Source organism: Dasypus novemcinctus, chromosome 9 (assembly GCF_030445035.2).
Source record: "Dasypus novemcinctus isolate mDasNov1 chromosome 9, mDasNov1.1.hap2, whole genome shotgun sequence".
Lineage (NCBI taxonomy): Eukaryota > Metazoa > Chordata > Mammalia > Cingulata > Dasypodidae > Dasypus > Dasypus novemcinctus.
In genome coordinates this window covers 59,798,557-59,816,436 of record NC_080681.1, presented here as the reverse complement: position 1 = coordinate 59,816,436, position 17,880 = coordinate 59,798,557, and the positions used below count along the sequence as shown (strand labels likewise).

Here is a 17,880-nt window from a genome sequence, read left to right as displayed (position 1 = left end):
AGCTGAACTAGCCTATTTTTTTTTCTTTTTTTCTTTCCCTGGAACACTACTGTTATAGGAAATAACAGAAATTCAGACTGGGGTATTTGGCAGACATTTCCTCAAAAATGAACAAAGTGAGCCTATTACTTCAAAGACAACAGAGTATTTGGGACTAATGATAAAATCTTAAGTTTCAAGTGAAAATTAGAATTTTCAAAAATTTTTATCTGCCACTCAAGAGATTGAGAGCTTCCCATATTTAAAGAGTTTTCTGTTGAGATTGGTAGTGATGTTAATTTTTTTAATACGGAGTAATGAAATGTGCCAATATTTGGAAGATCTGCATAAGCCAGCAAATCAGTATTTTCCAAATGACTAATGTATAATCCTGTAAAATCATACATTGGTAAATGATTCTTTCAAATTGCAAGATAGAGCTATGGATTTTAATATAACAATACAAAAAGTTCATTGATATGATTTCAGATTTTATATTGCAACACGTCTTTATGAAACAATGAGCTTTCATGTAGTATCAAAAAGAATATAAAAAATCTTTTAAAATAGTCCTCTCCTTTCAAACTACATAGCTTTGTGAAGCCGGGTTTTCTTCATATGTAGCAACAAATGTGAGAAACAAGCTATCTTGTATTATGCCAGACATTAACAATATAGGCAAAATGTAAAATAGTGCCACTCTGTTTTTTTGTTTTGAAAATATAGCTATTTTGATTCATTTTGAATGAATTAAGTATGTGTATTTCTCACTTTTACTTTTTAATATGGTACATTTTGTTAGATATAAGCCACTTGGAAAAGCTCCTTCGATTACCACTAATTTTTAAGAGTACGAAAGAACCCTGAGACCAATATACTTGAAAAATCTGCTCTAAAATCCTTACTCACCTGGCAATGGGGAAGGAGAGTAAGGAATTACAAGGGGAGGTTTTGATGGATCAGCTTCAAAGTGACACACATCACTCCCACTTACATTTTGCTAGCTATATTCACCCACATTTAGCTTCATAGAAGTGGGAAATCTCTATCTGTGTGCCCAGAAAGATGAGGAGAATAAAGCTGACCACTAACAGTCTCTGATACAGCACTGAAAACTTATAATGACTATACTTTATAATGAAAATATAAATGGAAAGTTCTTGACAATATTCCTCCCCTTCTGGGACACTGGTCTCACCTTCTCCTATTTATTCCTATATTCTCATAATTTAATAATTAGCTATCTTGTGGTTATACGACCTCCATTTCTGAAATTAGGATTTATTGAGCCCCAGCTATGAGTTGGCCTTGACTAGGGGTGTTACTAGTGTTATTTAAAATAATACTCATAAAAATCCTGTGAGGTAGTGTTGTTACCCTCATCTTTATAGAAAAGGAAATCTAGGTGCAGTATGGTAAATTAACTTGCCCAACATCACCTGGAACCAGAATTCAAACACAAATTGATCTGATTCCATTGTCTCTTTTATTTCTACTTTATTGTACTCCTTTATTGAAAACTCACTGTCTCACATCCCAGCCTGGCCATTTGGTTCTACTAAAAAATACCTGATTCTATTATGTGTCATTGCTATCCTACTCTACTTCAGATTGTTTGGAATCTTAGGATTCTAGGAAATATTTAGAGCGGAATTTAGATCATGGTCTGAGCTCATTTGAATACACTATGAATACACTGTCTCTCACTGGGACATGTCTATTTGAAATAGCATAGTTATTGAATAATCATGCTCAATCTTTTTGCTAGAATTAGATGTTTATTTTTCTGCTCTCTAAGTGTTAGATTGGAAATTGCCATATCAGGTTCTATCATTTTTATTTGTAAAGATAAGTTTGTGCCAAGCTTTCTTACTAGTATAGTAGCTGCTGTTCCAGCAAGTGCAGTGTTTGAGAGAGGTAAATTATCACTACCCATATCTCAGATACTGCCATACTGCCTATCAAGGATCTCATCAGCTTCCTCTGGAACTGTTGCTGTAAGTATGATAAATAATTCCCTTGTTTTTCAAGTTTCTTTCTGTTTGCCTCAATACAACTCATCCTACACATTGCTATCAAATGGAATGACTCAAATGGTTCAAACATTCAATACACCTCCAGTGTTTACCTAATTAAGTAAAAATTCTGATTTGGAATGTGTCTTGGTTTGGGTCTTTTGTGGACCCCAGAGAATCCTATTCTTAGGGCAAACCCATTCTTGTGCCTGTGAACCTATTGTATGTGTTGGGACCTTGGTTAGATTCAATTAAGGGACCATTCGATTAGATCACTTTTGATTAGATCACTCCAGTTAAGGGCCTTTGATTAGATTGTGAATGTGGGGCCTTTGATTAGATTGAATTCAGTTGGGGACCTTTGGAGTGCTTCAGTGAGGAGTGACCCAGGGCAGGTCTCCACCCTCTTGCTAAAGTCTTTTAATAATGGTGGGAAAAACATTCAGAGACACATAGAAACAGAACTGTAAGCTTTTACCCCACCAAGTGAGAGAGGACTCCAGAATCACCTACAGCCTCAGAAAGAGAAGCCCTGAAAGGCTGAGAGAGAGACTGGAGGCTAGAATCAGCAGAGAAGCCAGAAGCTGAAGAGACAAACCCCAGGGAAAGACAAGCCATATGCCTGATCACCCACAGCTAAGCTCAGGGAGAAAGTGAGCCTGGAGGAGAAGACACAGCCTGGCTTCCACATGGTAGGAATCCAGGATCTGCTAGCTGTCAATCTTTAGTGAAAGAGTATCTCTGATGATGACTTGATCTGGACATTTTCACAATCTCAGAACTGTTAAGATTTTACTTGAATAATTTCCCATTATAAAAGCCAACAAAATTTCTGGCAGTTTTGCATTGGCAGTCTTTAGCAAACTAAAAGAGAATGCAAGGCCTCCTCCTATCTTTTGGCCTTTTCCCTCCTTTCCCTTATGTACTTTTCCTAAGCCCCTTTTGAACTTTTTTTCTGACTCATACTCTACTCCTTCAGGCCCTTTACCTCTGCCCAGGTCTTTTTTTTCCATCATCAGTGTCCTTTCATCCTATTCATGCCTATTCATCCTAACTATTTTTGATTCTTCAGTGTCCCTCTGAATCATGACCTTTTCCCAAAGCTTTATCAGATTATTATCTAAACTCTTTTCCTTTCCTGAGCACCCAATTTTATGCCTGTATCTTTCTTAGAGGCTTTATTATGTACTATTTTACCTTGTATTTACTTGTGTATTTGACTTCCATGAGCAAAGAAATCCTGTGTTATTCATCTATCCCAACAATTCTTTATATATAACAATTATTCAATAAGTAATTATCATTGACATAAAAATTGCTCCATATTCTGTTATCTATAGGTGAATATGCTTTCTCCTAGTTTTATTAATTTTCCAAAAATAAGTGGATAATTCTGTGTAACTGGATATGATAAAGAAAATATATCATTTTCTAAATCATCATTCCCTTGGCACTGTTACTGGTAGAAAAGCAATCTCTTCCACATGTGGCCCAACTTTCATTATAGTTAATTCTCCAAATGACCTTTGCCTATATATGGCTTTTTAATGGACAATTTCCTGCATGCTAATCTGTTGAGAAAGGTCATAAAAAGACAAAAATTTGTTCCTATGCTTATAGCCTGTGATAATCCATTATTCTATTTGGTCCTAGCATCTCTGATACTGGATTAAAGACCATCCAAGTTTACTCTGTAACCAGAAGAAGAGGTGATGAATTTCATATATCACTGTTCAAAGGTATGGGTCTCTTAGGAGGCTTCTAATGGAAGCCTGAGACCTGATGTAATGTTGAAAGTGAAGAGAATCTGGAGCTCTGTATAGAAACTCACCTAGAAGTATGTGTTTTTCTGTGTTCTCTAGGGAAGCAGACCTGACCTGACATATATCTATATAATGAGAATTTTATAAGAATTTTCTCCTGCCTCTATGGGGATGGGTAAGTCCAAATTCCATATAGCAGGCCACATGAGTTCCCCAGGAGAAACTGGCTGGGTGAGTTAGAGATGGAAATTCTTTCTTTTGACTGTTGAAATCATCACCTCTCATTTTTAAGCCTTCAGCTGATTGGATGACATGTCTCTGATTGTTGAAAGCAATCTCCTCAGGTGATTGTAGATGTAATCATCCAAGATTCAACCAATTTACTGATGATTTAATTCACAAAATATCCCATAGTAACAATCAGGCCAGTGCTTACTTGGCTAGACAACGGGACCCCATAATGTGGTCCAGTTGACACATAAATTTGACCGTAACAGTGCACCCCTGGTCAACTTGGCAGTCAAACACAACTTCTTAAGCCATACTTAATCTCTAAATAAAAATAATAACAGTCATATTTTCACCTAATAATACTCAATTGTCATACATTACAACTGGAAACACACTCACTTTCCCTAGGGTAGGGTGCAAGTCCTTGGGTAATAGTCACTCCTAAATTTGATGTCTGAAATTTTAAATACAATGAAGCTTTACCAGCAGGTTAAGACAACTTAGGTTATATGATAAGGGGATAATATAGGGGAAAACAAAAATACTTGCTTTATGTATATATATTCACAAACATACTCATGAAGAAATATTCATAACCATTGCAGTCCTCATTTCTGTGACTAGTCATGTGGTCATAGTTCATGTTTCTCATTCTTCCAATTCCATGTTCCCTTCACCCTCAGCAAACACCTCAGCTGTCTGTGGTTCTTTGTCTTATAACCTGACCCAAACGTTCATTCCTGAAATTTCTGGGCCATTGGTAGTTCTGCCTGAATTGAGTTGTTGCAATTTTCCGTTATCTTTAATCACAGGACGTGGTAGTACTAAGAGATGCCCTAGGGGATTTCCAGTATTTCAGGCATCCTCTTTACATCCACTGTGTAGTTGTAGTTTTATTTCCACTTGATAATTGGGATCAGTCTCCCCACCCAGTGGATCAGAGGCATAAGAAGCACAAAGTAGCCAGGAGGCAGCCTTAACTATCAGTTCAACGGAATCAATGTTGTGTCTCCTGTTGGAAGGATCCCTCTTTTAGGAACAAAGACCTGTAGACCATCGGAGCTTAATGTTGCATGAACAGGAAGCAAAATTTTTTCTAATGGATCACTTAGGGGTAATAGTGGATCACTAGTAGGCAATGACAGAAGTCACTGGAGAATGATGCGAACTGGTATCCATAGATTTTGTCATTTTATTCAATTGATTATTAAAATCTTCCTCACTGACGTTAATTCTTGTGAGCATTCACATGTGGCACAAACATCTATATATTTTTTTGCCCACTAAGATATGTCAATCCACATACCTCTTCCCCAGATCTCTGTCACCAGTTTTCTAATCATATTTCTTCCAGGTTCCTGACCAGCCAGCCAAACCATTGGCAAAAGCCCATGAATCAATGTACAAAGGCACCTCTGGCCATTTCTCCTTCCAAGCAAAATGAATAGCCAGTTGCACTGCTCCAAGTTCCTCCTGCTGGGAGGATTTCCCTTTATTAATCTCCTTTAGGGATGTCACAGTTTGGAACTGTAAATGCTGCAGCTGTCTATTTTTGGTTTGTACCTGTGTACTATTGGAGGACTACCTGTAAGACCTGAGTTTTCTCTTTCTCAGTCAACTGATCATAAGAAACGCCCCAAGGCACATAAGACTCTCACATAAGGAATAGTCAAAACTGTAGGTTGGGAAAGAGTTGGTAATATGGCATGGTAATATGAGTGGGGGCCATGGGCATTTGGCCAATACCTTATATAATTTACTTGTGCCTTCAGAACCAGTTCGAACCCTATCTCATATATAATATTTCCATTTTATGATGGAGAACTGCTTTGTACACCCAAATTTATGATTTGGCCTGTCACATAACAGCCAGTTCATGATAGACAATTCAGTTCTCATGGTAAATTGATGGTCCATGGTTAAGCAGTCTCTACCAAGGCACAATAGCAGGCCAAAAGCTGCTTCTCAAAGAGATTAGTTATCTGCAGAGAATGGCAAGTTTCTGACCCCAAATCCTAAGGATCTGTGGTATGATTTCACTTAGAGGCCTGCTAAAGGCTCCAGATAGCATCTCTATTTGCAATAACACTTCCAGAATGAGTGGATCTGCTGGATCATATGGTCCAAGTGGCAGACCATCTTACACAGTAGCCTGAAATTGTTGCATAGCTTCTTCTTTTTCTCATCCCCTCTCAAAACTAGCAACTTTTTGGGTCACCCAGTAAATGAGCCAGAATAGTATACTCAAATGAGGAATATGTTGTCTCCAAAATCTGAAGACCCCAACTAGGTGTTGCGTCTCTTTTTGGTTTTAGGAAGAGCCAGATGCAATGACATATCATTCACCATAGAAGGGATATCTTGGACACCTAGAACTTTCACTGAGGTGAAAAGACCCTGAATTTTGGGGGGATTTAGCTCTTACACTCTGACACACAAATGTCTTACAAATAAGTCTAGGGTAGTTTCTACTTCTTGCTTACTAGGTCTAATCAACATGATATCTTCAATATAGTGGACCCGAGTGATGTCCTGTGGAAGGGAGAGATGATCAAGATCCCTAAGGACAACAGTGTGACCTAGGGCTGAAGAGTTGATACACCCCTGAGGTAGGACAGTGGATGTATATTGCTGGCCTTTCCAGTTGAAAGTAAACTATTTCTGGTGATCTTAACCAATTGAGAAAAAAATCATTGCCAGATAAGTAGCTGCGTACTAGTTACCAGAGGATGTGTTGATTTACTCAAGTGATGATACCACATCTGGAACAACAGCTGCAATTAGTCACCACCTGGTTAATCTACTGTCAACCTACAATATCCTTCTGTTTTCTGCACAGGCCAAATAGGTGAATGAGGATGTGGTGAGAATCACCACCCCAGCATTCTTCAGGTCCTTGATGGTGGCACTAATTTCTGCAATCCCTGCAGGAATTGAGTACTGCTTTTGATTTACTATTTTGCTTACTAGAGACAATTCTAATGTCTTCCCCTTGTCCTTTCCTACCATATTAGCCCTCACTCCACAAATCAGGGAACCAAAGTGGGGATTTGTCCAATTGCTGAGTATATCTATTCCAATTATGCATTTTGGAAGTGGGGAAATAACCAAAGAATGGGTCTCAGGAAATGGGCCTACTGTGAGACGGACCTGAATTGATTGCTGAACTCCATAAACTCCAACTTTGGTAGACCACAGTGACGTTTGGGGGCTTTTGGAATTAATGTTACTTCTGAGCCAGTGTCTAATAATCATAGAATTATCTGATAATTTCCTTTCCCCCAATACAATGTTACCCTTGTGAAGGGCTGTAGGTCTCTTTGCAGAAGTCTAGGAAAAAGATTAACAGTATACATTTTTGGCACTGTATCAGGGTCTTTCGCCTTGGGGATCTGGACCTCCCTTCATTCAAAGGCTTTGGATCTGTAAACTGTCTCAAGTCTGGGAATTGATTAAGGGGCCATGACTCTGTTTCTGTAATTCAAGTTAGAATTTTGTTCACTTGACCTAGAACTCTTATGCTTATATAGATCAAGTAAGAATTTAGTAGGCTGCACATCTGTCTTACTTCTAGGTACCCCATGATCTATTAGCCAACTCCATAGGTCTCAGGAACTCAGATTATTATTATTTTTAACAAATCAAATCCATTGATAAATATTAATAAATCATAAATCCATCCAAAGTGTATAATCAGTGGTATTCAGTATAATCACATATTAATAGTTGTACATTCATCACTTAAATAATTTTTAGAGCATTTTCAATATTCCAGTAATAATGATACTACGGAAAAAAGGAAACAAAAACTCATCATCTCTTAATCTCTCTATGCTTCCTCTATTGTATGTAACTGCTATTCTTTTTCCTTCTTTCTAGTTTATTGGTATTTATATTTTCTATTATGTTTTATATATGCAGTATCACCCATATTTGTATTTTACATGAGGTTTCACTATGTTATAAAATCCCATGTTATATATTTTAGCTTTCCTTCCAGTAATATAAATGTCCTTAGGCCCTCCCTTTCTAATGCTGTCATACCTATATAGGAGTTCTGCCAGCAACAAATACCATGATGTGTTCTCACCATTTCTATTCATTTCCAAAGATTTACAAACAACCTTTTAACAAATTCTGAACAGATTAACCATCACCTTTCTATTCCCTACCTTCATTCTGTTTTCTGGTGACCTATATTCTAATTATTAACTTCATGAGTTTACACAATATATTTAGTCTTTCTGGGTATTTACCTAGTAATGGTACTGCTGGGTCACATAGGCAAATCGATATTCAAATTCCTTAGGAACTGCCAAACAGTTTTCCACAGTGGCTGTCCCATTCTACTTTCCCACCAACTGTGAATAAACACTTTTATCTCTCTACATCCTCTCTGACATTTCCATTTTTCCAGCTTTTTAAGAGTGGCCATTCTAATAGGTGTGAAATGATATCTCATTGTAGCTTTGATTTGCATTTCCTTAATCACTAGTGATGCTGAACATTTTTAAATGTGTTTCTTTGCCATTTGTATTTCTTCTTTGGACAATTGTCTCTTCAAGTGTTTTGCCAATTTTTAATTGGGTAGTTTGTCCTTTTTTATTATTGAGTTGTATGATCTCTTTATAGATCATGGATAGTAAACCTCTATCAGATGTGTGATTGTCAAATATTCTTTCCCATTGAGTCAGCTGCCTCTTCACCCTTTTATCAAAGTCCTTTGAAATATAAAAGTGTTGAATTTTGAGGAGGTCCCATTTATCTATTTTTTCTTTTGTTGCTCATGTTTGCGAGTAAGGTTTAAGAAACTACTGACTACCAGAAGATCTTAGAGACATTTTCCTAAGTTTTCTTCTAGGAGTTCTATGGGTTGTCACTTTTTAATATTTGGGTCCTTGATCCAATTTGATTTAATTTTTGTATAAAGTATGAGATAGGGGTCCTCTTTCTTTCTTTTGGATATGGCTATCCAGTTCTCCCAGCAGCATTTGTTGAAATGACTATTCTCACCCAACTGGGTGGGCTTAGTAGCCTTGTCAAAAATCACTTTACTATAGATTTGAGGGTCTATTTCTGAGTTCTTATTTTGGTTCCATTGGTCAATCTGTTTATCTTTATGCTAGTACCATGCTGTTTATACCATTGTAGCTAAGTAATATACTTTATTTTGGGGGGGGGTTGTCTTTTATTTTTTTAATCTACTTTTTAATTTTTTTAAAGAAACTTAGACTACACAAATGTTACACAAAAAATATAGGGGATTCCCACATGTCCTGCTCCCTAGCCCTCCCGTATTTGCCCATATTAATAACATCCTTCATTAGTGTGGTACATTGGCCATAATTGGTGAACACATCTTGGCATTGCCACTTAGTGATGATTATAGTTTACATTGTAGTTTATACTTCCCCTACACATTTTTGCAAGTTATTCCAAAATATACAATGGCCTGTATCTGTCATTGCAGTGTCATTCAGGATAATTCTCAAGTCCCAAAAATGCCCCCAAATTATGCCTATTTCTCCCTCACCCTTCCCTCAGAACCTCAAGTGGCCACTGCTTCCACATCCCTGATAAAAGTTCTTCCATTGTTAGGACCACAACAAGTCTACAGTAGAACAACTGTGATTCTACTCTAGTCCATCATCCATTTCTCAATCCTGAGGATTTCTCAATCCTGAGGATTCTGTGGTGGTGATGCCCACTCCAACTCTAATTGAGAGGAGGCTTAGATCCCTTGGGGCAGATGGATGGGACTTTATTGCTTGCAGTTGTGGACACTGTCTGTTCCTTGAGATGGTAGTTGTCAGTCATCTCCTAGTTAGTTGTCCTGGGTGAGTCCAGTGAACTGGAGAGTAGATGCTGCAGTCTTGAGATTCAGGACCCAACTGGCACATGGACATACCAAAGATTTAAGTCTTTTGGACATACAATTATCAACTCTAGTACTAATATTGGTTCAAATAGAAGGGGCAGAAGAGCCATGTGTAGAGAAAATACAACTGAGTCTAACTCTATCACATTAGGGGGCATAAATTCCAAAATAGAGTCCACTGGCAGAGCACCAAACTCCTGAGCTATCTGCCCTGCCTATAGTGTCTGGATATATCTAGAGCCCTCAGGAGTCCAACTATTTGAGGTTGTATTTACTTTGGCAGTCAATGAGATCCTGCTGAGACATGCATAAGCATAGCATTTGTGACCTCCCAACTCACTTTGAAGGTTAACCATATAAACTCATTTATCTTTACCTTTTCCCTCTTTTGGTCAAGGTCTTTCTCCAGTTGCATTGGTAGATGGTGCTTTGTAGTAATCCCTCAGTACCAGAGAGGCTCATCCCTGGGAGTCATGGCCCACACTAGGGGGAAGGTAATGCATTTATATACTGAGTTTTGGCTTAGAGTGAGGTCGCATTTGAGCAACAAGGAGGATCTCAGGAGGAAATGTTTAGGCACCCTATAATACTATGCTGTTTCAATTTCAAAAGTAAAGGTTCATAAATACAGTCATCACAATCAATGGTCTATCCTCCTTCAGTGGTCATTGCCCCTGTACTCAGGGGATTCTTGCTGTCCCATTAGAGAATGTGCCAGAGCTCTTCAGGATAGGAATTCTATACTTCTTTGGTTATCATGTAACTCTCCACCCACTGTAACAATGCCTCATGAACACTTGAACACATTCATATGCCTTATAGGTATGCCCCAGGGGAACCTCCTTCCATGCATCCCTCATCTCTGATGCCCCACAACAATGATCCTCTCCCACCACAGTTGTAACCCTTCTGTGATCCAAAGCCTCTTCAAAATTGAAGCCAACAAAATGACCAAATACAATTAATAGGAAAATGATATAATAATGATAGTTTAAAAAATAGCAAATAAAATACAAAATTTTTTAAAAGGTTGAAGTAATACAAAAATAAAAAATCTAAAATTGAAAAAAATTAATATTATGTCTTTCATCATTGTAAGATCTGTTGTATGTACAGTGACATTTGCTTTCATTTATTCACCCAGGGTCTAATTTTTTCATTTTGTTTTTAATGATGCTTTAGGTTACAGACAGTCACATACGGAATAAAGGTGATTCCCATTTACAAACATCCTCTCCCCTTTTCCCTTTCTCCTATTAATAACATTTTACATGTGGATGGTGCATTTGTTATAACTGATGTTGCTACTAACCAAGGTTAATGATTTACATTATGGTTTACATTTTGGACCTTACACTTTTAGAGATTTTGATGAAGTTTGACATGGTCTGTATCCATCCTTGCAGGATCATGTAAAACAATTCCATCACCCTAAAAATGTCTCATGCTCCATCTCTTCTATTCCTCCCTCCCTCTCCACTCAGAACCAATGATAACTTCACGATTAATTCCTTGAAGAACCAGATTCATAGTTACTTGCAACAATATTGAGGGCTTAACATACTACTAGCCTGTGCTCCCCTATTAGACACTGCCTATGCTTTCAAGAGACTCCCACCCCTCTATTTTTTTTAATTTGCCTTTATATATATATATATATATATATATATATATATATTTTATTTCTCCCCCTCCTCACCTCCATTGTCTGCTTTTTGTGTCCATTCACTGTGTATTCTTCTGTGTCTGTTGTATTCTCATTAGGTGGCTCCAGGAACCCATTCTGGGGCTTTCCAGAGTGGGAAAGAAGTGATCATTCTCTTTGTAACCTCAGGTCCCTAGTTTTTTGCATCTCATATTGTCTCTTCTCAGTGTCTCTTCTTGTTGTATCATCTTGCTGCATCAGCTCTCCGTGTTGGTGGCACCACTAGGCAGGCTGCATTCCTACATGGGGTGATACTTCTTGTGCGGGGTGCACTCCTGCACTCCTACCTGCCACCCTTCTATTTGAGATCATAGCAGGACTCCATAGGGTGGTAGTCCAACACCTTTCCGCTTATTATGTCAGTTTCCCTCCCCTGATACAACACATTATGACAAGATGAACACTGCATACTCCTTAGAAGCCTGCCCCAGGTATGACTTGTCTTGCATGTTCCCACATCCAGCACCTTAAACCAATAACCCTGCCCTGCCATATTTGCCAGAAGAACATTCCCAGCATTGTAGCTTCAAAGACATACTCACAAATCCTCAGATTTCACCTGCTCCCTCCCTCAACCCTCCCTCCAGTTCCATGGACAGTCTAACCCATCCTCCCCAACCTATCCACCTAACAGACCAGCACCACCCAGCCAAATAGCATCACTGTACCACTGTTATGCTCATCCACTGCACAACTACAGCCTTCCACCTTATCATAGATTTTGCCCATAAGGGCATTGACTCACAACCTTCTTCTCCCTTTCTATCTCCTATAAACCTATATTCCAACTCTAGCTGTTTGAACCAGCTCAATTTGCTTAATTCATATCAGTGAGATCATGTAATATTTGTCCTTCAGTACCTGATTTGCTTCACTCAACAAAAGGTCTTTAAGATTCATCCATGTTAACCCTTGTATTAATAATACATTCCTTCTTACAGCTGAGTAATATTCCATTGTATGTATATATGACAATTTGTTTATTTTTTCATCTGTTGATGAGCATTTGGGTTGTTTCCAACTTTTGACAATAGTGAATAATGCCACTATGAACATTGGTGTGCATAAATCTGTTCCTGTCCCAGCTTTCAGTTTTTCCAGGTATATACCCAGTGGTGGGATTGCTGGAGCCTATGGCTGTTCTTTAGTTAACTTCCTGAGGAATTGACAAACTGTCCTCCACAATAGCTGCATCATTCTACATTCCCACCAGCCGTGGATAAGGGTTCCTAATCCTCTACATCCTCTCCAACACTTGTAGTCCTCTATTTTTTTAGTAACTACCAGTCTGTTGGGTATAAGATGGTATCTCATTGTAGTTTTGATTTGCATTTCCCTAATAGCTAGTGATGTTGAGCATTTCTTCATGTGCTTTTTAGCCATTTGTATTTCTACTTTGGAAAAGTATCTATTCAAATCTCTTGCCCATTTTTAAAATGGGTTGTTTGTCTTTTTTATTTTCAAGGTGTAGGATTTCTTTATATATGCAGGATATTAGAACCCGATGATATATATGGTTACCAAATATTTTATCCCATTGAGTGGGCTGTTTTTTCACTTTGACAAACTCCTTTGAATTGCAAAAGTTTTTAATTTTGAGGAGATCCCATTTATCTATTTTTTCTTTTGTTGCTCATGTTTTGGTGTAAAGTTCATGAAACCATTTCCTAATACAATATCCTGTAAATGTTTCCTTACATTATCTTCTAGGAGCTTTATGGTGTTGGCTTTTATATTTATATCTTTGATCCATCATGAGTTCATTTTTTGTATAAGGTGTGAGGTGGTATTCCTCTATCATTTCTTTTGCATATGGATATACAGTTCTCCAAACACCATTTGTTGAAGAGGCCATTTTCTCCCAGCTGAGTGGGCTTGGTGGTCTTGTTGAATATCAGGTGACTGTATATGTGGGGATCTATGTCACAACTCTCAGTTCAGTTCCATTGGTTAGTATGTCTGTCCTTGTGGCAATACCATGCAGTTTTGACCACTGTAGCCTTGTAGTATGTTTTAAAGTCAGGTAGTGTGATTCCTCTGACTTCGTTTTTCTTCTTCAATATACCTTAGGCTATTCCTGGCCCCTTGCCCTTCCAAATAAATTTCATAGTTCGCTTTTCCAATTCAGTAAAAAATGCTGCAGTAATTTTTATTTGGATTGCATTAAATCTGTAACTCATTTATGGTAGGGTAGACATCTTAATAATGCTTAGTCTTTCTATCCCTGAACAGGGAATGTTTATCCATTTATTGAAGTCTACTTTGATTTCCTTTAGCAGTGTTGTGCAGCTTTCTCTGTATAAGTCCTTTATATCTTTAGTGAAATTTACTCCTAGGTATTTGATTCTTTTAGTTGATAGTGTAAATGGGATTTTTTTCTTGATTTCTTCCTCAGATTGTTCATTATTGGACTACAGATATGCTAATAGTTTTGCACATTGATCTTATAACCTGCCACTTTCCTGAACTCATTTATAAGATCTAGAAGCTTTGTTATAGATTTCTCAGGGCTTTCTATATATAGGATCATGTCCTCTGCAAAGAGTGAAATTTTTACTTCTTCCCTTCCAGTTTGGATGCCTTTTATTTCTTTTTCTTGCCTAAGTGCTGAACAAGTACTTCTAACACAATGTTAAGTAGGAATGGTGAAAATGGGCATCCTTGTGTTGTTCCTGCTCTCAGAGATAAAGGTTTTAAGATTTCACTCTTGAATATGATGTTAGTTGTGGGCTTTTGATATTTATATACCCTTTATGATGTTGGTAAGTTTCCTTTTACTCCTGTCTTTGCAGCATTTTATCAGGAAAGGGTGCTGTATTTTGTTGAATGCTTTTTCTGCATCTTTAGAAATGATCAGGTGATTTTTTTTCTTTTGATCTGTTTATGTGGTGTGTCACATTGATTGATTTTCTTAAGTTGAACCATCCTTACATATCAGGGATAAAACCCACTTGGTCATCATGTATAATTCATTTGATGTGTTGTTGACTATGATTAGAAGAATTTAGTTGAGGATTTTAGCATCAGGGTTCATTAGACAGATTGGTCTATAGTTTTCATTTCTTGTGACATCTTTGTTTGGCTTTGGTATTAAGCTGATGTAGGCATCATAGAAAGAGTTATGCAATATTCCCTTCTCTTCTATTTTTTGGAAGAGTTTAAGCAGGATTGGTATTAGTTCTTTCCAGAATGTTTGATAGAATTCACCTGTGATGCTGTCTGGTCCTGGACTTTTCTTAGTTGGGAGATTTTTGATTACTAATTCTATTTCATTACTTGTGATTGGTCTGTTGTGTTCATCAATTTCTTCTTTTGTTAATGTAGTCTGCTTGTGTGTTTCTAGGAATTTGCCCATTTCCTTTAAATTATCCATCTTGTTGACATTCAATTTTTCAAAGTATCCTCTTATGATACTCTTCATTTCTGTGGGGTCAGTGGTGATATCCCCTTCCTTGTTTCTTATTTTATGTATTTGCATCTTCTCTCTTTTTTTTCTTTGTTAGTTTGTTGATCTTTTTCTAATTCCTCCAGATGTGCAGTTAGGTCTTTGATTTTAGCTCTTCCTTCTTTTTTAATATAGGCATTTATGACTATGAATTTCCCTCTCTGTACAGCTTTTGCTGCCTCCCATATGTTTTGATATGTTGTGGTGACATTTTCATTCATTTCAAGGTAGTTACTGATTTCTTTTGTGATTTCTTCCTTGACCCACTGTTTGTCTGAGTGTGTTGTTTAGGTTCCATATCTTTGTGACCAATCTGTTTTCTGCCCCTTACTGATTTCCAGCTTCATTCCATTCATGTTAGATAAATTGCTTAGTATAATTTCAATCTTTCTGAATTCACTGAGCCATGTTCTCTGGCCTATCAGGTGGTCTCTCCTGGAGAATGATCCATGTGCACTCCAGAAGATGGAGTAATGTTCTGTTTATGTCTATTAGGTCCAGATCCTCTGATGTATTATTCAAAGTTTTTCTTTCTTTATTAATTTTCTGTTGAGATGTTCCAGCTAATGGTAATAATGGTATATTAAAGTCACCCCACTATAATCATAGAGGCATCTATTTCTCCACTTAGTTTTTCCAGTGTTTGTCTCATGTATTATGAGGTAATTTGGTTAGGTGCATAAATGTTTATGGTTGTTCTTTCTTCTTGGTAGATTACCCCTTTAATTAATATTAATATATGGTGAACTTCTTTGTCTCTTACAATAGTATTGCATTTAAAGTCTTTTTGTCCAATAGTATAGTACTCCTGCCCTTTTTTGGTTATTGTTTGCATGTAAAATTGTTTTCCAACCATTCACTTTCACCCTCCTTGCATCCCTGGGTCTAAGGTAGGGTTTCTTGTAGGCAGCATATAGATGAGTCATATTTCCTTATGCATTCTGCCAATCTTTATCTCTTGACAGGTTAGTTTAATCCATTGATATCAGTAATATTACTGTCAAGGAATTACTTACATTAGCCATATTTTCTTTAGGTTTATATATGCCATATGCTGTTTTCATTTCTTTTTGTTTGCTTGTTTTAGTTGTTCTTACACTGTGCTCCAACTCTCTCCTGTTTTTCCCTTTTGACATACAGAATTCCCCTTAGTATTTCTTGAAGGGCAGGTTTCTTATTGATGTACTCTCTTAATTGCTGTTTATTAGTGAATATTTTGAACTCCCCTCATTTTTCAATGCTAGCTTTGCTAGATAGAGAGTTCTTGGCTGGAAGTGTATCTTTTAGCACCTTAACTATGTTACACCACTGCCTTCTTGCCTCCATGGTTTCAGATGAGAAATCAGCACATAATCCTATCAAGATCTCTTTTCTCTTGTTGCTCTCAGTATTCTCTCTGTGTCCTGAACATTGGACAATTTGATGAGTATATGTCTTAGACTAGGTCTTTTAGGATTTATACTGTTTAGGGTACACTGCACTTCCTGGACATGTACATCCATCTTCCTCAATAAGGTTGGGAAGTTTTCAGCAATTATTTCCTCCAGTACACCTTCTGTCCCCTTTCCCTTCTCTTTTCCCTCTGGGATGCCTATAATGAATATGTTTGTGTGTTTCTGTCATTCAAATCCCTAAGTCCCTGCTGGATTTTTTCTTTTTATGTATCTGTTCTACTATGTATCTGATTTCAGATGTACTGTCTTCCACATCATTGATTATTTCCTCTACCTGTTCAAATCTACTGTTATACTATCATATCCATTATCTTTTTATGTATGTTTACAATTTCTTCAATATGTTCTCCCAGTATCTTCTTAATATTTAATCTCTTCTTTCACTTCTTTGATTCATGATATTTCTTTGGACATCTCTGATTAGTTGTGCCATGTTCTGCATCTTCTCCTGATTTTTAGTTTTTTCATTGGACTGGGTCATGTCTTCCTGTTTCTTAGTATGGCTTGTAATGTTTTGTTGACGTCTAGGCATCTGTTTATCTTGATGAATTTATTCAGTTAATTAGTCTCTCTTTCTAAGGTTTTATTTTGTTGTTGTTGTGTGTGCGGGGTAAGGTTTGACTTTAACACTTCATTCTTCTTATTCTATTTCCTTGCTGTTGTTTATGTTTACTTGGGAAAAAAATAGAACCAGAGAAAGGGAAAAGGATAAGAAGAGAAAAAGAATAATAGTAGTAATGATAGCAAAAGGTAGAAGAGGAACTGTACAAGACTTAGGAAAATGAATAATTAGCATGACTAAGAAGTACACAGGAATTAGAATAAAAAAGTGGAAAAGAAACAATGAAACAAGAAACAGAACAGAGAAAAATATATAGAATGAAATAAAAGCTAGAATGATGAGAGGAGAGGAAAAGAAAAAAGAGAGAAGAAAAAAGCTTAAAAAAGAATGAAAATAGAAAAAATGGAGACCATGAATTAAAAACAAGAAAACTTGAAGACCCAACAAAAAGATGTGGAGTGAAAGAACAACAACAGAAAACAGAAGATTGAAAGATGAAGGAAAGAAAAGAAATAGCATAGATAGAAAAACTGGTAAACAAAACAGGGAAACAAAGAAAGGGGGAACACAGCAAACAGTAATCAAGAGAGCAGCAACTAAGCTAAAAGAATAAAAGGAGAAAGAAAAAAATAAGGAAAATAAAATAATAAAAAGGAAAAAGAAAGAGAGATCCAAAAAAAGCTAGTACAACAAGAATGTCTATATGTTCCGTGTCATAAAGTTTCAGCTGAATGCCTGATAACTCAGTGGATCATTTCTCTAAAATGAGCTGGGAACCAAATCAGGGGCCTTGTATATGCACAACAAGAATTCTTCCATTGGGCTAAAGTGTCTCCTTAGATTAGCTA

The 17,880-nt window shown here is 37.0% G+C and overlaps 1 protein-coding gene across 3 annotated transcripts in view; it reads left to right on the top strand.

Moving 5' to 3' along the window:
• Positions 1-17,880, top strand: part of LRRC7 (leucine rich repeat containing 7) — a 641,808-nt gene that overhangs the window by 69,295 nt on the left and 554,633 nt on the right. The window lies entirely within an intron of this gene.